General features: G+C 27.7%; 1 protein-coding gene across 1 annotated transcript in view; it reads right to left on the bottom strand.

The window, feature by feature from the left end:
- Window positions 1–26,558, bottom strand: part of LOC148234057 (homeobox protein araucan-like) — a 176,885-nt gene that overhangs the window by 134,500 nt on the left and 15,827 nt on the right. The gene's annotated exons all lie outside the window — the stretch shown is intronic.

Raw genomic sequence — 26,558 nt, 5'->3', positions numbered from 1 at the left:
TGTTTTGAATAAAATTTAATTTTTAATGCTTTAAAGAGTTTGAATAATTCTTATTGAACTTTAAAAAAAATTTTTGCATAACATAAATTTTTTAAGAACCAATAATAAATTTTATTTTGTACATTTATGATTAATGTTATTTTAGCTTTATAATCTGAACTTATGCTTTTTAATCTTTTGGAGTTTATGTGACATAATATTTTATTAATAAGTAATAAATATAAAACAGTTATTCTTATCTTTTTAATTGTGTCAATAATATTACATTGAACTCATTCATTTTATCTCAAAGCTATGATTTCAGAGAAACATATAGATTTCTATGAAATCAATTCATAGATCATATTTATTAAAAATAATTTGTAAAACATTGAAAATCAGTATATAAAGAAGGCGAGGACATGGAGAGGTAGCGTCGAGTCATGTATAAATAAATGGTTTTATACTATTTATTATTATTATTCGGCATAAGCACTTATATTCCTGAAATCACTATAGCGCTTGGGACACAGTAGTCCTTGCAGATTTGTCCGACAACATGTTGAATTTGTAAGGGACACTGTGCTATCCTGCGGAAGGACCCTTCGAGGACCTTAGCCAGATTAGAGCCCAGGTCTCTCGCGTTTTGTCTTCGGGGACCGCTGCCGTGACCGCAGGCAATTATCAGGGCCCCCGAGCTTTCTTCCGGGGCCTTTGGACAAATCGTGGGGTGGTGGGGTGCGAGGGGGTTCAGGGGTGTCAAAGTAAGGTGTCGAGGACGGCCAGGTGAGCGGACATGGAAACACACTTACATTCCGGCGGGAGGGCCGTGTCCGATGGCCATTTGTGCAGGGGTTGCAAACGGAAGACGCGGCCAGGAGAAGTCAACCGGCGGACGCGATTAGAACCAAATCAACACGCGTTGAAAATGAATCGCGTGCACCAACAGCGATCGAAGTCCTAAGACTAAATTAAAAACACGCAGAAGCGTTAGCCAAACTTTTTTAAAACAAGCGGTTCTACAATAGTGAACTAAAAATTGATAAATTCACAGCTATAACAATTTCTAATCATATCAATAAAAAGATTCATTTAATGATTCGACTTAAGGAACTGCTGCTAAAATGAATCAACTTGTTTCTGTTTATGGAAATGCTGGTATGAATATAAAAGCAGTTTATTGATCCATCAAGAGGTATGTGTATTAAAAATGCAATTAAGAAATCGGTTGTTGAGTTCCGAAAAAGAGAGCAGCTTGAAACTTTTGAAATGTTAAAATTCACAAGCTTATCTAATGCTTTGATTTAAAAAAATAAAAAATAAAGGGGTGCTCTAAAGATATTAAATGTCAATCCCAAAATATAATCATATCTTTACTTTGCAATTACTATTCGTAGAATCTAATTAGTAGAAATTGTAATTCACTGTACATTCTAGCTGCAAATTATTCGCGTTTTTAAGCTTTAGAATTTATAGTACACTGGTGTTAGAAGAACCAACTATATGTATGAATTATTTTGTATGCTTAGAACTATGTAATGCTAATTGATCTGGATAAAAATGTTTAATAAATTTAGATGCTATTTATAATATTTAATGCACAATTGTATATAAATAAAATATTTATACACTTTTTATAAACTACAAATGCAAAATATTTTTATTATCCTAGAGCTTTTTAAATAAATTGCCTAAATTCCATCTTCTACGTTCCTCATATTATAATATATCAAATATATACTATTTTTATTCTATTTCAATATGGATTATGTTCCGTGTTATACCCGATGTTGCATTGTCGTTTTCCTAGCATACACAGAACGGAATATTAAAATATACCAGCGTTGAGGCCAGATCGGATATTTGACTTTAAAATACACATAGTATATATCAATTTGTCTTATAGTTATAGTTGTGGCATATAAGAAATACATCTATGCGTTTTGAGCGCGCATTTCTATACTTAAGTATTCGACAGGTTTATTGTTGGACTATTGTCTTTAAGAGTTGAACGAGCCATCCTTTGCATATATTGTTTCGTTAGCCCACGCAAAAGGAGTGGTTTCGTGATAACAAAGGGATATATACTGTGTTTAATATATGAACGTTTATACGAATGTGTAGTCTAACTTGGATAACTTTTAATAACTAAAGAAAGGATTTAAACACTTCATATGATATGCTATTAGTTTTTGTATTATTATTTATTTAATTATTGAGTAGTGTAATTGTTAGTAAATATGATAAAAATATTTGTGAATTATTTTTAAGATGTTAAATTAATATTATAGTAACAACTTAAAATGAACTAGGTCTGGTTAAAATTAAAAAAAAAATATTTTACAGCCAGGCCTACATTGAGATGGGATAATTTTTTTGGCAAAATAATATGCAAGAATGAATCTGAACTAAACTACAGTTGTTCGAGATGTATGTTCTTATGTATTTCAGCTATAAGCTCCATCAGCCTTTTTTATACACACGAGAAATAAAAGGAGCGGAACATTGCCTTCAAAAGTACTCACTATATAGGTAATACTTTCATAATAAACATTATTATTAAAAGAGACAGATTGTAGTTTTTTGAAGCTGCTATGTTTATCTCAAAATTTGCTTACAAATTATTGCTTTTTAAACGCTTAAAAAATATTAGACATGAGAGGAAATATTCAACGAATGTGAATTAGTAGCATTTGATCTGAAAATTCAGATCGAACACCTAAAAAAGAAGCAGAGATAACGAAAAATCAACAACAGCATTATTATCGTTAATTTGACAACTGGATTTAATACAGCAAAATAAATAAATATTACACTTAGTTTCATGTGGTTATTTGGTCCTAAAAGAAAATCTAAAAAAAACAGGATCAAATCTATCCTGAAAATATTTTTTAAAATATGTCATTTCAGTGAAATCATATATTTATAATAAATATATTTTTACAAGTAGTTATATATTTTTACTAATGAAAATATAAATTATCTGGCAGGTGCTAGTAAAATTAAATGATTTTAACTATATATATATTTACATTCATATAATTATTTATTTACATCCTATGTATAAATGTTACGGTGAATGTGTATTTTTTGGATTAGTTATATTTTCACTGGGAATGTCCAAATACATTTTCACAAATAGATACATATTTCTACTAGCAAAAATATAATTTAACTGATAGGTGCTAATATACTGCACTAAAATGTCTATGAAACTCAATTTTACAGTCACAAAACGTCCATTTACTGTTCAAACCTAAACCTTTTATTAGGTCAAGTCTTTGAAGATTGTGTTTATGTCAAAAAAAATAAAACATGTAAATATAAAAAAATATATATAATATATAACTCGCGTAAAAAATACACACCAACAAACACAAATAACGTGTTTCAAGCAAATGTACAATTAATTAATTAATTCATTCATATAATTAATACTGCCCCACCGAAACGTATATATATGACAAAGTCAAGGACTAGAGTAGCAGTTACAAAAAATTCGCGACCATGGCTGGAGCATCACATCCGAAATATAGAAATGAAGTAAGTGAAAATTTTGATGAATCATTTATATATTTATATTTATAGAAATACTACTTAATGCACTACAAAAACAATATTAATGTATTTTTAGGGGCTTTAAATAATATGCTACAATAATTATATTGCATGTCTTGTTTATAAAACATGAATATAAAAGATTTAGTCAGTTTATTAATACATCTCTTATTTTAACACATAAACGGAAAAAAATATTCAATACGGTAATAAAATTCAAGTATGTCTTAATTAAACGGTAATCATATAAAACGCGTATTTTATTGTCAATACCAATAATTTTAACTGCCGCTTCGTTTATATTTTATTCACAAGTTAACGTCTAAATTTCATCATAATATAATAACATACGGATACGCGAATGAAACAAAAATGCAGCGCAATTATGTTAATGACATGCCAACGTTAAAAAACGCGTTAACATATGTACGCATTAAAAAACATATTTTTACACCAATACAAGCTGATATAATAATATGGAGAGAAAAAATAACAACGACACATTTGCAATATACATTTTTATGTTATAATAATATGTAGGAATGTATAACTGAGCAAATTAAATCGCTTGCATTCTTCTGGCTCCATAGAACTAATTTTGATTTACTAAAATATTTTTATTAATTTTCTATTCAATGTTTGATAGTTGTGATATGCTTATGTGTGGTTATTACACATCTTAAAAACCGACTTTGTAGATAAGGAATGTATTTATTTGTTCATGGCGATAAGTCTCACCGACGGTTCGTACTAAAGCTTTTCTTTGTATTTTATATATAGATCCATTTATCTATTTGTAAAATTAGCTCTTAATATAAATTGTAAATATAACAGTTTATTGTAATAATTTTATATATATATATATTAGGGTCATTTATAATCATTTTTTTTTATTTTTGATGAATGAAATTCAATATATATAATAATATAGTGCTGATAAAGATATTTAGATGCATAAGGCGTTCGAAAGTTAAAGAGTTAAAATAGTGGTATAATAACCATATTTACACTAAAATTATTTATTTATTTATACGTCAAAGCTTTTAGTAAAAATATAAGAATGGATTTGGTACATATTATATATCCTTATTATCTACAAGATGCTCTTAAATGCATCTTTGTATTCATTTTATTTTATATTGTTACATATTGATTTATTATTTGTATTTTAGATGATAATAATACAATAAAACACGTACTAGTCCATCGTAATAAAACACAAAGCAAATATTTGCATAACACTTACATCTTGTTAATTAGTAGGCATTTTTTCTTATTACATCCACACAGAAAAATTCGTAAGTCTTTAGAAAGTGAACATCGGTCCGTTTATTTCCCGTTGTCCCGACACACACATATAGGCATACTCTATCAAGCAATTTCATAAATAGGTAACCGATGGGAGATAATTTAATAGTCTATTGTATATCAAAACATGATTCATTATTCAAGTGATCAGTCAACGAGAACTGAGAGAGTGTAAAATATATGCATAAGAAAAAAAAATAACACACACTTTGCATATGGGCATACACGCACGGAAGAGAACACACCTATTTACATATCAGCTATCTAATTAAAGTGGCTTTTTTCAACGATACATTTACCAGCACTTGGGAATTATCAAGTGTCTTCGATCGCACAAGAAGGATGAGAAGAAAAGAAGAAGAAAACGCGGACCGGAAGGAGATAAATGGACTCGGACCGGTTATTTTTGGGTAAAAATATTATTTTTTGATTGAGATTGTTGTAACACTGTTAATAATTACTTACATATTTTGTTATATAAAACCAAGATAAAATGGATTAATTTTAATGATCAAGTATGTAGTATAAAAAGAATTCATTGAATAGAAAATTAACGCAATTTTAGTTTTAACATAGGGAATACAATTATATTTACAGATTTCATTGCTGATTAAAATGTACGTATTATAATTAACACGATTTATTTTTGTTAAGATTCAATGTTTAAGAATAACTTCATTGAAAATATATTGCAAAATAATTATATTTTAAATATTTAATAAACACATTGTAATGATTAAGAATCATTTAATATTTTCAGTTATATATGAGAAATAAATATTTAAAACAGTGCTCTAATTTTTTTTGTACAAAAACTGCTACAATTTATTTCATCAAATTTTATAGTTTATGTATTTTGTTAAAATGCTTTTTAATATTAAGTGATAATAATATTTTATATTTTAGTTAATATTAAAAAAGTGTTTATATAAATATATTTATATAAATCATAATATAACACATTTTGCGATAGCTGTGAGGAGCTGGGAAAAATATTTGGAATAATGCTCATATTTTTAAATGTGAACTACTTATTTTTAACGTCAAAATATACATGTTGATTATTTTTTTTAAACAATTTTTTTTTAAATTGCTTACTGCAATATTTACATTTTTTTAATTATTAAAAATTATTGTACCAGCTTGATTTATCAGTAAACCAAGTATTTAATATTTATTTTTGCAAAGAGATACTGTCGCGTGAATAGGAATAATAGGTGACTTACTAAAAAGTCACTGGCGTTTAAAGGGTTAAGGAAACATAAGAAGTTAATAAGGCTAAATTTTATTACAAAATATTTTTTTTATGCCTATCGATTGATAATTTAATTTATTTGCTTAATAATAAAGCAAAAAACATAATAGACAAATATTGAATAATAACATGATCTACTGAAGTCAATAATTATAATTTAGTTGCAAAATTATTCTTTACACTAAAATTTATTAAAAGTTAAATTTAAGAAAGCTCTCTAATTTTAAAATAAATTTATAAATAATAAAAAAATTTGGTCTTTTTTGATTTGAATAATCTCAATATAAAATTGAACGTGCATTGGAATTAATATGTTTATTAAATAAATAAATAAAAAAATATCAACTCTGTTTATATTTCCAAATCGCTCCCGAAAAGCTTTTTGTTTGTTCGTATTACGATCATAATACCTTGTTAGAAAAAAAACAAGAATCATCTTCAAACCGTGCTGTGATAAAAATGTCAAATAAAGTATTCGAAGTTATGTTAGTTGGCAGATTTTTTACCGTATGTAAGAAACTCTCGTGTCAGAAGAGCGACGCGTTATCATCCATCTAGCGCCAGATTTTTTTCGCCACCCCCTCGTACGAAATTAGTGACATATTTTAGGTTATTTATATTGATGGTTGGCCATTAGTTAGTCATAGTTTACAACCGGCCCGGAGAGTTATTTATAACTGGCCGTTGGAGGAAGAGGCTGGCGCCACACCGTGACAGGAACGTTTACGAGCTCATGGGAAAAAATGCATACGGGACACACACCCGGGGACCATTTCCGCTTAGAAGGTTCTCAATCTATATCGAAAGATAACACTTTAAAAATAAGGATTTGCGGGTTCATAATATATCGGTATTTAGCTACTCGAAATTTTTTGCCCACTAAATATGACTAAGAATGGTGTAAAATTCGCCATTACAGAAATAAGTCGATTTTAATGCTTCTTATTTTTAATAAAAATGTATTATATTTAAATTGGAGTCATATACAGTTGTTTTTAAAACCATCTAAGATTACGGATATTGCAGATTTTTATTTTAAGAGCTATACACGTATGTTTAATATGTAACAATACATTAACATGCATTTTTATGTTTCATTAATAATAATATAATAAATTACATTTATTTATTAATTAAGTTAAAATAAACGTAACAGGTTCTCATTATGTACAATTATAATGTTACTATTACAATACTATTATTATTAATATTATTTTTAATCAATGCTGTGATTGAAAAAAAAATATTATAACAACACAATATTTCAACAAAATCACATTTCCACGCTAATAAAATCGAGTAACAACTGCGCGGTTAACGTGCCGCCATTAAGCAGTTAAATTTAACTGTATCAATTTTAACCTCTCGCATACAAAGTAAATTCTATTCAAAAGTATTGTATACTTTGTATTTTTTTTTTATTTTAATAGAAATTTAATATAAAATATTTGCAGTCTACAATTAAATCATTGCTTTGCTATTTTGTTATATGTACACCTTTTCCGTTGAAAATGTAATTAAGTCCATATGAAAAAAGTAGCATATTTAATACGACAACGACACAACGATTGCGTTTTCTCTAAATAAAATTGCATTGTAACGAGTGTCGCATAATGAATCGTTAGCGACAAAAGTCATTAGCGGTGACAATTCACAATCGGCGTTATTATAATAACGACAAGAGGTTCGTGGACGTCTCAATTAATTTTATATTACTATAAATTAGATTTTCTCGTTGTGAGCGCGTTTGAATAAAATACAATCGTTATTAAGATAATAATGAAATTGTGAGCAATTAACCTTATGCGTCGGTAAGATTTAAAACAAGTTTTATACAATATACTGCATATTTATGTATTATACATACTAAGCTTTTAGACTGCTTATTAAATCAACATAATATATAATATCTGTACTGATCCAATGACACAGAGACGGCAATGTTTCTCTCAATTTATTTATTATATACAGATGACTTGAAAATGTATAAGAGAGTGCAGTCATTTTCGGATTCACAAAATGTTAAATATAAACACAAAAAAAAATAATGTCACATTTTACTTATTGTGCAACAATATTAGATATGTTTAATAAATTAGATAAGCATATGTTGCAAAAATTACAAAATAGGACAATGAGAGTAGTCTTAAATAAAAATAGATTTACTAGTTGTAGATGTATAATTGATAGATTTGAATGGTGAAGTGTTCAAGAAATATTGAATATAAATGTTTTAGTATTTATATATAAGTTAGAAAATAATATGTCCCGATTAATTTAATAAGAAATAAAGATGTGCATAAACTTATTACTAAAAATAGACACAATTTAAGAATAGTTAGGTATTAAAAAAGGAGTACGGCCAGGGGAATATTGTAATGAAGTGTAAATTTGTATAATAATACTCCTAGAGCATTTTAATTAAATATTAAAAAAATATAATAATAAGTATCTTGTATGAAAATAAATACAAAAATAATATCTTACAATAGTATTATATTGCCAACTTAAATTAATATGCAACAATATTATATATGCTTAGTAAATTAGATGAAACGATTTTGCAAAATTACAAAATAGGTCAATGAGCGCAGTTTTAAATAAAAATAGATGTACTAGTTGTTGAAGTATGATTGATAGATTCGAATAGTAGGATATTCAAGAAATATTTAAAATGAATGTTTTAGTAATTATATATAAATTAGAAAATAATATTTCATCAAAATATTTAAAAATGAATAAATATGTACATAGATTTATTATTAAAAATTGCTAGGTATAAGGAAACGAGTACGGCCAGGGGAATATTGTATGGAGGCTTAAATTTATATAATAATACTCCTACAGAAAATAAAAAATATGCTAATTTTTGCAAATAATCGTGAAGTAAAAAAATAAATAAATTATTTAACTGCACATGAGTCAGATATCTATGTGTGTTTTTAAAAATATTTCAATAGACATTTATTTATTTTAAGGATTATTTGTGTTATATATTAGTAAGCTAATAAGTCCTATCATTAAAAATTTTCAATATAATTTTTAGAAATTCTTTAGTGTATAGCACAATTATAAAATGTTTCAAGTCAATACGCTTTTGGAATATAGAAGCACCTTTTTATTTTTTAATATCGTTTGATAATTAAAAAATATTTTTTATAAGAATAATATTTCACGTACTAAATAGAGAATATTGTTGTTAATAATATATATTAATGTTTTAAATGGTGTCATAAAAAATTTAAATACCTCTATTTGCAGTATAATAAAATAATGTTAAATAATAATGTATCTGAACTAAATAAGAATAAAACTAAATGTATGATTATTCAATATAAAAATATGTTGATAATAATATGAAAATAATTAAATTATTATTATTATAAAGTAATTAGCAGCGCTGTGGAGTCGGAGCAGAGTCGTAAAAAATCGACCTACTCCGACTCCTTTTTAACCCTTTCCAACCCGACCATTAATTTTTTAATTATTAGTCGTGCGCAATGCATTTTATATTATTGATTAAACTAAGCATGTGAGTAGTCAAAAAATATTTGTAATTATTCTTTGTTGTTATTTACATAAAAATAAATAAATAAAATAATTAAAAATGAATTTAATATCTTAAGATTATCTTATCAAAATTTTTAAATTCGGAGTCAGAGCTGAGAAAAATTTGCAACGACTCCATAGCCTTGTAATTAGAGATTAAACAATTTTTTTAAATAACATTATAAAAATGTAAGCAAAAAAATATTGTAGAATAGGAATAGTAAATAAGAAAAAATGACATGCTTCATGTTAAGTATTATGCAGTTATATTGATACGCTTAATGATTTAGATAAAACAATTTTGTTAAAATTACAAAATAGGACAGTGAGAGTAATTTTAAATACAAATAGATTTAGTAGTTGTAAAAATATGATTGAAGATAAATGTCTTCATATTTTTATATAACTCAAAAATAAAATGTTACAAGAGTATTTAACAAAAAATATTAAAAAATTATTGATATAAATAAAAATGTATTAAGGGTAGATAGGTATAAGAATATTGTAGTAGGACGTGAATTTATATAGTAGTATTTCTAGCGCAATACATAGAAATATAAATAGAGGGTTTTATTTATTAATTATTGCACAGAAACACCTCTCCATAATAAAACTAAATTTATATATTTCCCATTTTTCTATTTGTGTCATTTTAAATGTATATTATACATTTAGCTGTTAGCTAAATGACTTAATCAAATGCTAAACGTCACATATTATATATATCAAATCAAAAGTCGCCAGAATTCTAGGTTTCCATAAAAGTTTTTATCCAATAAATCACCTTCTTAAGTCCACGAGTTAAAACTTAAACTGCAAATCTGACACCGGATAAACGGTCAGATTATCTCACGACACAGGTCGCCATTTCGGCGATCAGATATGCTACATACACACAATACAACATGGCATGATATGATATATCCGCCTTGTGGTAACGACGCGATGAAATATTCGTCGGCTGTGTTTTTGCTTGTAGCGCGTTTGTCATTTAATTGGGGTGAGCATGCGTTTATCATGCGGCGGGAATAATAATTAATATTATGACACACGCATTCCGAAGCACTCAATCTTAAACCCCCGGGACGAGGCACCTGCTGCGAACTCGGCACAAAACTCGAATAAAAATATACATACACAGGTATTCATATAAAATATATACATAGGTGAGGATATATTAAAACATGCGGTTTGATTGGAAAGGCGTATTGTCTTAAAACATTTTTTTAATTGTGTCACACTAAAGAAATTCTAAGCATTAAATTGGAAATTTTTAACGATCCAAATTCAAGCTAATAAATATTCTTGAAAATATTTTTACTATATATAAATATTATTTTTAATAAATTTTAAAATTTAATCTTTTATTACGAAAAAATAATATTTCACTCTCAAAAGCATATGAAGGTTCTACATGTCTACGATAAATATTTTAGATGCTCGGCTTTGTTATGAGGAACGCATTTCACTTTCACGACCGGTCAGTTATTCGCGTCCTCTATTGCACGTAAGCTCGTAGCATTCTTGAATCGGGATCTATAATTTATAATCCTTAAACTAGTAAATACCATAATTTTTGAGATAACTTTATATTGTTATTATTCTAGCAAGATGAAGTCCATTTTTTCTTCAGGACCAGATTTTATTCCAGAAATTTAATTAAGAAATTTTAGAAATTTACAAACACTAAACTTTTTTTAGAGACTTGAAATTTTTTTATGAATACACAATGTTACGACCATACTTAAAATGGCTTGATTCTGAATTACTTTTAAACTCTTTGTTTGATTACTGAAACATTTTTTATTATATTTACAATAGCTAAATATTTTTATATAAAAAAATCTCTAGATATAGTATGTACGTTAGTTACTTAAATAAATCAATATTATTGCTCATCTAATTTTATGTCATATATATTTGTTATTCTTTGAGTGCCATGTTCAATTTATCCAGTGTTAGTTATATATCCATAACCCATAAAAACGTTCGCATGTTTTGCAAACTTCATATTTGCACAGCGGAAATGTATGTACATAAATTTATTTAGATTTGCTTGCATTATGTTGAAAATAAACAAAGTTAATACACAAAGAAATGTTATATATGTAATACATATGTACTTCGCCAAAGAAAAGATTTGATTATAACAAAATTAATAAAAGCAGTGTCTAAAATCAATATCAGATATGGACATTAAAATGTAAATGCTTATTAATCAATGAAGTTTTATTTACTTTATAAAGTTTATATTTATATTTGTTTTCTACTTTTTTTTTGGCAGTGTTGGTATTTAAAAGTATAGTGCTTTATATAATTATCAAGCATTAACTATCTTTCTTTATATCCTGATAACGAAAATTATATATAGATATTATAGTGTAAAAAATCACAACACAATTCGACATGTTTATAACTTAATTTTAATAAACATTAAAATTTTATACGTCCATTTTAAACACACATTGGCGGAAATGACTGCTGCAAAACTATTTTTACTAGCCTCTATCTTATTTATTTTTTAATATTAAAGCGCATAATCAGAAGCAATATACTATTATGAAATTCACCTAATCCCTAAACAAGACTCTTAAGTAACCCACCCTAGCGTATCCATCCAAAATCTAATATCCTCATAACGGTCGTTGTCCCAATTACTTACAAGCAACCCACCCGTTGGCGGATTTTGCCATTATCAAATCTAATAACAGAAATTTGTGCAGCGCGAGACACACACACATTTACAAAATCCACATCTAAGTGCTCATGTAAATCAGCCAAATCGTGGATTGTTATAGTGGGGGGTTAGCAGGTTAAGCCCACCGTCGCACCAAACGTTGGGAACCAGGGGGTGGTAGACAATCAGAATAGCACGTGCCAGCTATCTCACAGTGCCCTGGGAACATGCGAATGCATTTACCAAGGTCCGTCTTCACCTTGGAGACCGAACAGAACAAGGACCGGCTCAGGATCATGTGTGAATAAATTAAGCGCTTAGTATAAATATATAAAAATATATTAACCACATGTAAGGTAACAGTTTCAAAGAAATATGTGATAAAACTATATCGTTTCTGTAATAATTATTAGGAATATAATATCAATACGATCGATCTAATCGAATATTTTTTATTGCGTTAGAATTATAGTATAATATTTGCAATTAAATAAAAAAGTAAATCTCTTCATGCGAACTGGGGGATGGTCGGACCCCAAATATATAACTAATTTTATTATTTTTGCTTACACTCGTTCCATTTTTTTAAAACGTATAAGATATTATTTATTAGATGAAGTAGCTCCTATTTAGGATTTTTATTACCTTATAGGTAAGACTAAGCTTAATTTTGAATAATCATCCGTGAAATAAAGAAAATCTAGGTAAACTTAATCTGTGAAGATCGATCTAAATTAAAATTATATAATAATCATTACTATCGATCTCCCAGATACGATACACTTGGGTCCATATGAAATTTGAACCCAAGTCTTTCAGGTTCACTCGTCCTGTTTAGATAATATTCTTATGTCAAAAAAAAAATATTTAAAACTTTTCTTTTTCGTTTTTTTATAATTTTTTTTTACAAAATCGTTTTATACGCAGCTTTTGAAAAAACGTTTAATTACCTCAATCGCGATTTGCTTGTGAAAAAAAGATTTTAAAAATAAGCCATGAAATAACTTGACCAATTGATATTAATTCGTCAAATATAAACTTAGTTTTCAGAACGATGTATTTATTACCTCTACTGGAGTATTACAAGAATTCAATTTGGGTCCTTTGCTGTTTCTATTGTTCATCTATGACATAAAAACGGCAATGAATTGCATATTTTTTTAGTAAATGCTATCGATTTGAGCATTTTTAAGAGAATGCAATTGATCTCGGATTTCCTTGACCTACAATTCTTTATGGAAGTGGGCTCTCAGTGTAATGAAATGTCACACAATTTTATTTTCAATGTCATTAATGCCTTCTTTCACTAAATATCTTGGTGTGATGTTTAATAAACACTGTAAATTCAACCTGTACATTGGAGAGAATCACAGCAGATTAATAAAGATGCTCGGTTTTAGCTTGAGAAATGCGCGATAATTAGGATTGCATACTTTTTATGATGCCCCAGTCCACAGCATACTATTACCTGATATTATTTTATGGAATCATCGCAAATAATTGCGGTTGAAAAGAAAAACAGCGTAAATTCCTTACTAAGGAAAACAGATACTATCCATCAGTGCTTTAATTTTGGGAGTGCTAAAATACGTTTCATTGTCAATCGACAGAAGTGTTTATGTAATTTAACACATTTGAAAATTGCTCAGAGGCATAGTTGACAACCTTCCAGTGCTCGAAATGATGTGGATCATAGTTCTCAGTCGCGTCCACTAATCTTCCCAGTAAAGGCAAGCACTGGAACACTTGCAAACTCTCCTCTGGCAATGGCAATCTGAATGCTCAATACTACGCATCAAGATCTTGATATTTTCTCGTGCACATATAATAAGTTGGTTCATTTCGTACAGAACAATGCATACTTGTTGAGGTAATTTACAAAAAGCAGCAATAATTAAAGGATTTTAAAGTTATAAAAATGCACTTTTATCAAAAACCAGCCTAAGCTGTAAATTAACATATACTAATTATAAATGAAAATAGTATAATCGTATAATCGTACTACTTTACAGGTACTCATTGTGTATGATTGACTTACCCATTTGGTACAGAAATACCTCGTTTAATACATAATAAAATATAAAAAAACTGCTTTTAAAAAAACATGACATATAATTCATGACCCGGTTCTTGGATACATTTTATAAAGTTGTCACTAAGAAAGATTAAATTTTAGTCATAATACATAAATTTAAAAGTCCACAGACAAGATTTTATTTTATGATGAACCAAAGTAAGATGGAAAAAAATCAAAGTAATATTTCAGAACCACTATTGTTTTGCTTTTTTCTGTAAGCGTGAGATTATTTTAATATATGAATTTGCTTATTGTAAAAACACGTAAAAGGGCTCACCTGTCCCAATATATTGTGCAAAACAGCAAAAATGTGTTTCTACTATGAGTCAAAGTATTAACAGAAACTTTGTAAAGTTCCAATCATTGTCAACTCTCGCGGATTATAAACTTGAAAGCATCATACCATTTTAAATGCAAATTTTATAATCTTCTATTAATGAATCAGCTAATTGTATATGCTCTTTTCATACTTGCAAAAGTAAATCGATAATAAATATTAATTACCTAATCAAATAATTTATTTTTTGTAATTGATATCAAAATTGAATTATAGTATTAAAAAAAATCCGTTCACATCTCTTACTAGAGAGCTACCCATCAACCGATGGATAACGAGTGATCAAGATTCTAACGATTATAAATCATTGACGGTAAATATTAACAATACAGCCATCCTCCGAGTATGCCGTGTGTATTATAAGCAAATGCTCTCACTTTTTTGTTTTTGTTAAACGGCAAATGTTTGAGAAAGCCGAAACGAAATGTGTCATAAACCTTACATTATGAAACAATACTATCGGATTGATAAATGTGGATATTCTGTCCCTTTTCAATACACCACTCTCACTTAATCTTTAATTGGGTTTTGCAAAATAGAAGAATAGCCGGTGAATTTTTCATCTTAAAAATTATGTAAAATGGGTATTTCATATGAAAAAATCAAATATTACATTGAAATAAAAATATCCAGGTACCCGACAAAAATAACCGGGTACTCCGAAAGCCCTGAATATAACCAAATATGTCGTTTGTCTTTGCTTTATTTAAAAAAATAGTCAAGCATGGCTTACAAATGCTTCAAAAATATGCTTTTTATGGTTGCCTTATTGTGAGTGATTGGATAACACGAGATTATGTACACTTGTGTGCATTTTTGTTTTTAATGAGCAAAAATAAATTATTTTAAATGCACTATCATAATTGTAACAATCTGATTTTATAAAATACAATAAAACAAAATTCGAATAGTTACAATGATACTGTTTTTAAGTAATTTATGTATTATGAATTTAAACTAAATATAAATGTAAAGTAATTTAAATTTTTAATTCTATGAGTAATATACTATTAAATGTTAAATATATGTATTATATATCGTTACAATTTTTCAATACCGTGCTATAGCTTTTCTTTCTCATAAAATATAATGGATATGTTATTATACGTCCAACATATAGAACACGAATCAATGCCATTTTCAATGTTATATTATAAATATATCGAATATTGATTCTTATTTTTTTATATGAGTGTAATATTTTGTATAAATGCATTTTCTCAAATAGCTAAAATAGTAAAAATAATATTATTATCACTCAATTCTGTCTAATAAAAAATATATGCCACTAATTTTAATCGAAATCTAATATCCAATACATTTTTATTATATTTTAACACATATTTTCTTTATTTTTCATTGTAACTATTGCTGGGAAATGTGAAGGTTTTTGACAAGCAACCCTAGCATACGAAATGAAGATATAGCGTGTAAAGATTTTATCGTTCTTTATATGTTGTTTATAATACGAACACACATACATACATATATACTATTCTAAGGTATGTTTTTACTCATTACAAATCTAGGTTATTAAATATATTTTTTTACAATAAAAATACTTGATATGTTTTTTTTTATAAATAGTATAGTTTTTAAATTATATATATGTGTATTAAAAATCACACATGCACAAAGAGTAATGACAGAAATATGGCATTTTATTTTACAACGCACTATTCCGATTGTTATCGGAGTGTAATGTGTTAATAATTAATACTGTACCATAGTTTCCACACTTCATGACATTGCACGACCATATATTTTATTATACAGTAAGCAACAAAATCACGAAGATCTCATTAGAAGATTTCTATTTTTTATTATTTTTTAAATTTCTACCTAGTAATTTTTCTATCCTTGAATAGTTATATATAATATTCATTGATTTATATTTTTAAATTTACTAAAGGTATTAATTTCAGGATTGGTTCAAATTAATTTAATTTGTTGTTATTGAGGAACAATTGAGAGACATTGTTGAAGCGTTTCACATTGTTTTCTTGAAATACTGCGCTAGATTTCAACGCACAAACGAGATATATAACGAGACGAGCAACCGTGATATCCCTCAAAACGTTTTCACGGAAACTTTGTGAATCATATAAATTCTCACAAAACATAATTATCGTTTGATTATGCGACGCAACACCATTTACTATATCATTTACCACCCAGAATTATTTTGAATTATAGCTATGTTGTTCGCAATTGAATCAACGTGGAAAAACGCGTATGCAAAACTGTACCGACATGGCTGGCGTAACTGATTAACGAGAAAGTATTTGGATTATATTGTTACAAGAAAAAAAATAGCATTGTTGCTATTTTTAGCATCGTGAGTAACATTTCTTTAGTGTTTGTTGTTAATGATACTCTTCATACGTGTTTTTCTACAGCTCAAATTTATTCATCTCGATCGATAAATAAGACATAGTATTCCTTATTAAATTAAAAATATTTATATTGACAGCAATATAATCAGCAAGTTTATTACTCACACTAATATAAATAAATAGTATTCAATTATTAACTTTTTTTTTAAATTAAAAAATAATGTAAGATTTAGTACGTATTAAATGATTAGCTACAAAGTTAATTATTAAGACCGAAAAAATAGGTTGACGAATAAAAAGCGCGTGGTCTTAGTCGGCGTTACTTCTTTCCGACCGCTTAATTTGAGTTTTAATTCTAATAAACGGCAAAGTGATCAAAGAATTGCCGGTTAAAGTCATTAAAGTAATGACCATCCTACTCAACTCTGTAACTAAATAAAACTATTTTCCAAGCCAATGAAATGTTGTTTAAATTTTAATTTTACTGAAATCAGAAAAAGCACCAGATAATATTGCCTCTTAGAGTACGCTCGGAATAAGGATTCCGGTCTGTTATTGTGTGCGTGAACTGTGTGGCTCAAAACAATTTCACTCGGAATATTTATTTTTTTATTTTAAAAGAAAATATATGTTTATTTAACATACATACATCTGAGCTAAGTAGAAAATTTCAACGGACAATTAAAAATATATTATATAATCGAAGAAACCAGACATTGATGTTATTAATTAAATATTTGCAAAATTCAAAATCTTTCACTAGTCAAAAAAATAATGAAGTCTTAAGCTATTCTTCAAAAGTTAAAAGATATAAAATGGGGAAAGAAAATATTCGCAGATTGTTTAATGGCTCGACGACTTTATTAAATTATTAGAATCCATTGAATAAATTAAAAAATTATCATTGGCGCAACGATAAGAATAATAACTTTTTTAAGCCTTACAGAAAATAGTGTAAAAAAACCAACAACGTACGGATTATTGAAAAAATAATTAAAATATTTTAATCCACGGGTAAGAGAACGAATAACTTACAGTGTATATTTAAAGCCTTGATATCAATTAACCCAGATATGCCCAAGAAATTTTGTTCTCTTAATATTTCATTTATAAATAAAAAAACAGTGGCGCGAGTTTAGTGACCTACACATGAGACAGTGGGCATATCTGGGTTTTAAACCAATATAAACACAAAATTATTTAAAATAAATGACTAGAGAAGATCGAACTTCTGTGCCACATTGCACTTTAATGACGAATACCAGCGTTGACGAATCAGCGACTGTCCTTAAAAGAGAAAGCGAGACAACGAAGTACACGCTACATCGCTTCTCCCTCTCATATACATGTACACGCACACAATAACAAACCGGCATCCTTATCTCGAGCGTACTCTACAGACCGACAAATATTATAAAAATTAATAAATAATTAGACCAATAATAGCGGATCTTGATATAATAAGAAATAAACATTTTACTATAAATCAAATGCAAAGGTTGGCAAAATATATTTACGAAACCTTTAATTACAAAATTAAGAAACTGTTCCATACAACATATTTTTAAAAATCCAATTTCTAAATTAAATATGGATAAGTAAATACAAAACTGTATCAAATATCATCAAGTGTGCCTCAAGGATGCGTTCTTGGACTGATAGATAGATAGATCTTTCTCAGTAATCTTGATAAGAATTGCTACATTAATCGGCGAAACAACAACAATGGCGTTTGATACTGACAAACAAAAAGGATCAAAGACACTTCTAGATTATATCTTATAATTCCAAGCTCTACTTTCTAAATGGTGGATCATAGCTAATGAAACTTTTACGCTGAAAAAAGATATTTATTCTCCAGTATCCCTTAACCAAATAATTTAGAATTTATCTCGACACAAGACTGGTCTAAAAACTGTATATATAAAACAAATGTGACTAACTTTAAGGTTAATAAAAATATATAATTTATGTATATGTCTTATATGTGACCAATATATATATATAATATCAATATTTTTGGGAGATTCCTAAATAATTTCCTCAGGTTGGTTACCGATGCTCCTTGGTTTGTACCTAACAATTATATATTAAGTGTCAGTGTAAAATAAGCAATTAAAAAAAATAGTGAACGATATTTTAACAGATTAAAAAATCCCCCCAACATACTAGAAAGTTATTTGCTAAAAGACAGTGTTATAACTAAACATAGACTTAGGCGTGTAAATATATTTAATAACCATAAGCAATATAATGAACACTAAAAAAAGTATTATCAACTAACCTACAATAGGATAATATTGAAAGATAGTGATAATACTATAATATAACTCAAATAAATATACTATAATTTTATGGTAATTATTTCTCTATCTGTGTATATAAATAAATCAAAATCTCCAATAATTTTTTGGCGAAATATTGAGACGAAAAATTCTAGGAAAACGCGATCTTAAACACATATGTAATTATAATAATTTTAAAATATATTTATCGCATTAAAAATAAACATCACAAATTTTTCGTGACCCTGGCTGGAGCATCACAGCCGAAATATAAAAAAAAGTAAGTCTTGCATGTTTGTATAATATAAGAATTGCCTTTTGTCCAAATAGACAGATTGCATTTTAATAAAAAAAATATATATATTTAATTTTTGAGCATTTTAAATTAAAATTAAAATTTTTAATAATGGTCAATGGTTGTTTTGAATAAACTAATTGTAAAAATATTAAAGTTGTAATATTATTAATGCGCTATATAAAATTTATTCTTATATATGTTTTAGTCATTCAATAAAAAAATATGTGAATATAATGTTTTACCGCAAAATTTCCATAATTTACAATTAGTCTCATAAATATATTTTTTTATTCTGACTCGTATCAAAGTAGTTGATTGTTACACATTTTTTCTTTAAAAAAATTTGTTATTATTCAAGTCGTTTATTGTGACCCACGCAATCATATTCCCTCAAGGCTTTCGAACCTTAAGGTCTAATACGATCAGCTGGATTGACCTTTATATTGTCACAAGTTTAACAACATGATAAAAATCAACTTTCTGAAAATCGTATTTTATGCTTAAGTGTATAAATTATTTTGCTGGAAGCAAACATACAACAATGTTTTACAACAAAGATTTAATTAGCTGATTATATATTTATTTACTGTATATCTACTGAAACATAACATGCGTCTATCTAATGTTTTACAATGAACTAAACAAAATCAACATCTACGAGTAAGTAATGCCACACCAGACTGTAAATTAGTGACATGTATTAATACAACTTACAATCAGTATAATTTAGTACCAAAAATTGAATCCTGGCGAATCCATTACAAATAAAATTTATTATCTAAAATAATGATATGGTGAGAGATTAAATTAAGAATTTACATTTGTATTAATAAGAAGCAGAAAATATTTCATAGGTGGAACACTTCAATGTCCTTTTAAATGCTGAAATTGAAAAATATGAAAAATTAATAACTCTTTAGAGGCACAATCAGATAATTTTAACCAGGATGAATCATTTTTAGATGAATTATAAAATGCAGTAAAACGTATAATGTTACTGGATAATGACGGTATACCTGCACAAAAGTGATTAAAATCATTTGTCAGAAATACACTATGCCATCATAATGGGAAAAAGGTATCAATCGCTTGCTCCGTAAAATAGTTACTAAAACTAAGAAGGTATTTGAGGTATAAATAGTATTTGACAAAAATGTGTTATTTTAATCAAGTACTATGAGAAAAATATATTTGAGTAAAAATGTCATGAACTACAAATATTTTCTCGGCAATAGTCAATGTTTTTCAAAATGCAGCTTGCATCGACAACCGCCAAATTCATAATAACTTATACAACGACATTATTCAAAACCACCCTAACGACATAATATGACAGTCGTTCATAATACTGTGTGTATAATTTTTCAACTCGGCAATTAGCAAACGAAGATTATCGCGTCGTTAGTGTCGTTTAACGCAATTTTTCAAGTAAGTAACGAGCGTAATGTGTGTTTGTGTTTTTCCTCTCCTTCTTTTTATCATACATATGATACGTCATTAGGGTCCCCTTTCAAAGTGAGAACCATGCGGAAGCGTTGACCACAGTTTTTCTTTAGATATTTACTTTTCATTTAACCCAAATTAACACTCGGCGTTTGGTGTGACGTGCACGCCAGCGTTGTATTATACCATCAGATCGGGATGATTGATGCAAAAAACACACTCGGGCTTAATTGCATTTTAATTTTTTAATATTAGATCTATATTCGTTGATAGTGGCACGTTTCACTCACGCACTGCCAATCTAGAAGTAAAAATTAAAAATCCAACAAAAAACAACATAGGGAATTGTATTGCGTATTTTAATGAATCGGTAACGAAACGTCAATCAGATTTACGTTTGTGGTGTTAAGTATGCCACTGTGGAGCTAATCGCACGCCAAGGGTTTATTTAAGTTCAATTAAATATAAAGTTTTTCTTTCTCAATAAAAATATAACGTGATAAAAAAATGTTTATAAATTCTTATTTTTTAGTACAAATCTGACCATCATGATTCTCATTATACAATCAAACATAAAATAAAATAATTAATAAGCAGTTTGATTTCCGCAAAAATCACTTGACAAAAGATCAACTGAATAGTTTAATGAAGCAGATATACACTAATTTTAATATGAAAAAAAGTACGGGATTTTAAATGTTGTATATAGAAAAAGCTTTCGACACAGTATGGCATGATCATAAATTATACAAAAACAAAACCACCGACTATTTGCTACGTTTAATACGCTCATACATGAAAAGTAGAAGCTATGTTGTTTTACTAAATAATGAATACTCGATCCCGCGTAAAATTCCAGCTGAAGTTTCTCAGGGAAGTTTGCTCGGACCGTTCCTTTTTATCTTGTATAGTATACAAGATAAAAAGGAGTGTCTAGAGTTCAGACTCTAGACCAAGGCTTCTCAAACTATGGGTTGCGACCCCAAATGGGGTTGCGAGATTTAATGTAAAATATTTAAATACATGAATTTGAAATAAATATTTTTTTCAAGCTGCCCATTATGATTATATAACTTTTACTCACACTTTTGCAGCAAAAAAACTAGCACCAGGATGTGCTTCAGGATGCTGTTAAGAGTATGCATTTTATCAAGAGCCATGCCCTTAACAGCCGCTTATTTTCATATCTCTGTAAGGATATGAATTCCCACTACACAAATTTATTATAACATGCAGAAGTAAGATGGATATCAAAAGGTCAAAGTTTAAAAAGATTATTGCTATTAATGGACGAAATCGAAATATTTTTAACCGAACAAAAATGTGATCTTGTGCTTTTTTCAAAATGACTTATGGCTATCCATGCTGCGTTATCTGTCATATATTTTTGAGATTGAAACGATCTCAACTTGTCAACTTCGAATGATAAAATTGAAAGTTTTATTAAAAAAATCAACATCTGGAACAGTAGGGTAGAAAAGGATTCGTTCGAAATGTTTTGCAGTATCGATCTTATAATCGAGAAAAATCATTGTAAAACTTTTATCGCAAAAATTAATATAACTCACTTAAAAGCACTAGAAACACAGTTTCGTAAATATTTTATATTAAATATTGATTTAAAAAAATTATCTTGGATTCAAAAACCATTTTAGATTGGCTTGAGTGAGATTGATCACCTGCCATATAAAGCTCAAGAGGAATTTGCTGAGTGAGTGACTTAAACTAAGAACTAGATTTATCAAAAAGCTTCTTGACTGAATTCTGGATCGAAACTAGAACAGAATTTCCCACAATCTCTGATATGGCATTAAGTGTTCTTCTGCCATTCAACACCGCATATTTATGTGAAATTACTTTTTCAGCTTTAACACACATTAAATCCCAATATCGTTCATCGTTAAAAAATATTAAAGAGTAGTGCCAAATTTTGCACCAAGATGTAATTTGTTAAACAAGCACATCCGTCTCATTAAAAAACGATTTTTGTATACTTATAATATATACCAGTGACGACATATTTTGCTCAATATTTATGTTATTGCAAAAAATGCAGTTTTGATGAAAAATAGGGCATATAATTTTTGTAACTATAATAAATACAATTTTACAAATTTTTGTGCAATTTTTAATTTTATATTTTTGTATGTTTCTAAGCAAATTCTAAAACTATATTTTTTCATATGTATGTACATTGTTACCTAATTAATAAATCAGCACAAAATATTAATATATCTTTATTTTATATTTATCTGGGGTAGCGAAGAAACGTATAATCATAAATGGGGTTGTGAATGAAAATAGTTTAAAAAACCCTGCTCTAGACCTATGATATCGAAACATTTTTGCTGGCGAATCAGAATCAAATTTACAAATTGCAATTTTATGTGTGCAGGTCAAACTTAAACGCCAGTGACTCACCGATGCATCCTTTGATGATTATTTTTTTAAAGTAATTATTTTATTAAAACAAGTTTACAAATAATTAAAAAAATATTTTTTAATAAATATTAAAAAAAATTTTATTAGCTTCATTAATCAGTAAACCAAATATTTTATATTTATTTTAAGAAAGAGATACAGACGCATTAAGAGAAATAATAAGTGACTTGATTATTAAGGGTTGATAAATAAAAACAAATATTACTTTAATTTAATAAAGCAAAAAACAATAAAAGCAGCATAACATAAAATAAAAGAACCAACGCTGATTTTTATTTTATTAATTACAAACTATCAACACATCTTATTAATATATGCATGATCTAGCCTTATTTAATTTTAATTATTTTTCTGTGAGAAAATCTAAAATAATATATAATAATCAGTAATTTTGATCTCCAAGATACGATAGAAACACTTAATAGACTTTCAGGTATTATTGACCGAATTATAGATTGAAAATATTAATATAATAAAAATATTTTACAGATGACAACGACGACAATATACGGTACGCATAGCTTGCATAAACCAAATGTAAGACAAGTTAGTTGTACATATAATAAGTACCATGATCCTTTCTTTCATGTGTTGTATTATTTATCATTGGAATAGCTTATCTCTATTAGAGATAATGTGATATAATCTGATATAGACGGTTGAAAATCATAATCGAAAACATCAATCAAAAGTCCCCCAAACCATAACCGGTCCCCGAATCATTGAGAATACGTTGGAAGACATTCGCACGCAAAGAAGAGGACACTCTTTTCGTAATGCCATATCAGTAGAACGATCGCCCCGCGGTTATTCGTTGTCATCGTTGTGACAATGCGCCCAGCAGGTAGCACATGTCAACCAGCATACGTACATACATTGGTCGGTTGTCAACCGAAAAAAGTCGGCAATTAAGTGGTCAGTTCGGCGCAGCGCACGCAACTCGTAGGTCAACTGCAGCGTTATCGTTTAAACGCTTAAATTACACATGTCCTGCCAAAGTTGTGCTTATCCGCTGTGAAGTAGGGAAGAGTACATAATAGAGGAGGGGCAACGCCTGGGGCGCAGTACTCAAAAGTGTGTATCACTGGGAACGTTTTAATGTCGCATCGAGTTAAAGAACGCATTATATGCGTAAGCGCGTATGAGGGGCAATTTTGTAAAATAATAAAATTAGCACAAGCTATTTTTTTCAGGCAATATTTATATAACAGATAATCAGTCATGTGTTATGACAGCAATTTTTAGTTTTAATAACTTAATAATTAGGGAAATGAGAGTAGTGTTATATAAAAATAGATTTACTTTTTTATTTAGAATGTTATAGTATTTATATATAAGTTAGAAAATAATACGCTACCAGAGTAATTTAATAAGTATTTATTAAAAAATAAAGATGTAGATAAATTTAATACTAGAAAGAGAGATATTTAAAGGGTAGTTAGGTATAAGAAAATGAGAAAATTATATACGAGGTGTTAATTTGTATAATATTATTCCTAGGACAATCCGCAAAAATAAAACTATAATGGGTTTTTTAAATGGAATAAAAAAAACACCTTCATGCATTAAGAAATAAATTATAATTTTAGGTCTTTTTTATTTTCGGTTTATGTTATATATTAAATATAGGTTCAGTTAAAAATTGTTGGATGAAAAAGTTATCTATTAAGATACATAAATTAATAAAATAAATAATAATAATTAATTAAGGTATTACTTATTTATTTTTTCAATTTTGTAAATGCGAAATATAAAAATTTTAAAATTAATTTTAATTATATTAATTTATTTATTTATTCTAAGACACCCTAAAATATGTAATAAATTAAAGCTTCTGCTGAAAATATGGCATATCATGTTTTTTTTTTTAAACATATAATATTAGGATTTTAGAGTAAAATTTGTGAATTTGATTTTTCAATACAAATGAAGAAAAATATCAATTACACTGTTCCTTATTTTATAAATTTAGGACATATGTGCAAATACTTTTTATCAATTTTTATATATAATAAACTAAAATATTGAATAAAGGTAATAATTTCGGTCAGGTTAGCTTATTTATTTTTTAAATTATGTATATGCAAAATATAACAATTTTGCAAACTTACAATATCATACCATTAAGTAAAACATTTTTATTGCTTTGCTACTTATTTTAGCATGTTACATTTCCATATACATTACTTAAATTGTATTCCTATTTTTATAGTTAACTGCATTAAGCATTAGTTTCGCATGTTTATCCAACTAGTTATATATTCCTCAAGTCGTTCATTAGCTAACAATAAATTACGATCGTTTATAGTCGACTTTTTTAAAGGCGCTTCCGGAAATTGGCGCCCTATATCTTGATTGTAAATTAATATCGTTGTTAAAATAGGGGTTGAACTGCTAAAAAAACACTCGATCGACATGTGTACTTTCAGGAGTTTATGTTCACGTTCTTAATAACAACGGAGTGTGTATTTAAAAAGCTGTTTTATACTCTAATCGAAAGATTATATATATTTTAAAACGTTTAAAAGTCTATGCAAAACTATTTAATTGCTTTTAAAATGTGATTTTTATTCAATCTATGTAGCTAGTAATAACGGTAATCGCCAAAAATATTATATTTTTACAGGTCAAATAAAATTAATTTAACGTATTATTTGCCCAATTAAATTTTAATATTATAAAGCGTTGTTTTAAAAGCTCAGTTTATTTTTTTATTTGTACACATGTTCCTGAATTAAATTGATTATATATAATATCTTTAAATGCCTTGCAACTGATGACATTAGCTTTAAATATCATATTTTTATATCAATGTAGCATTATCAGATCTTTGAGTTATTCTCAATATTGATATAAAACTCTAAGCTCAATAGAAAATATTTTCAAAAGACAGCTACAGTAGATTATCACTTATTTTTCTCGATTGAGTCATATACTAACGACTTCTGCATTCAAAATATTAAGAAAGTGCAGTATTGAAGAATCCACTTTTATAAATAATTAACTAGGTAGTT

Source organism: Plectrocnemia conspersa, unplaced genomic scaffold (assembly GCF_051122295.1).
Source record: "Plectrocnemia conspersa isolate PC_06_02 unplaced genomic scaffold, ASM5112229v1 ptg000006l, whole genome shotgun sequence".
In the NCBI taxonomy this organism is placed as follows: Eukaryota; Metazoa; Arthropoda; class Insecta; order Trichoptera; family Polycentropodidae; genus Plectrocnemia; species Plectrocnemia conspersa.
Note: the sequence above shows the minus strand (reverse complement) of the source record. Positions and strands in the feature narration are given on the sequence as shown.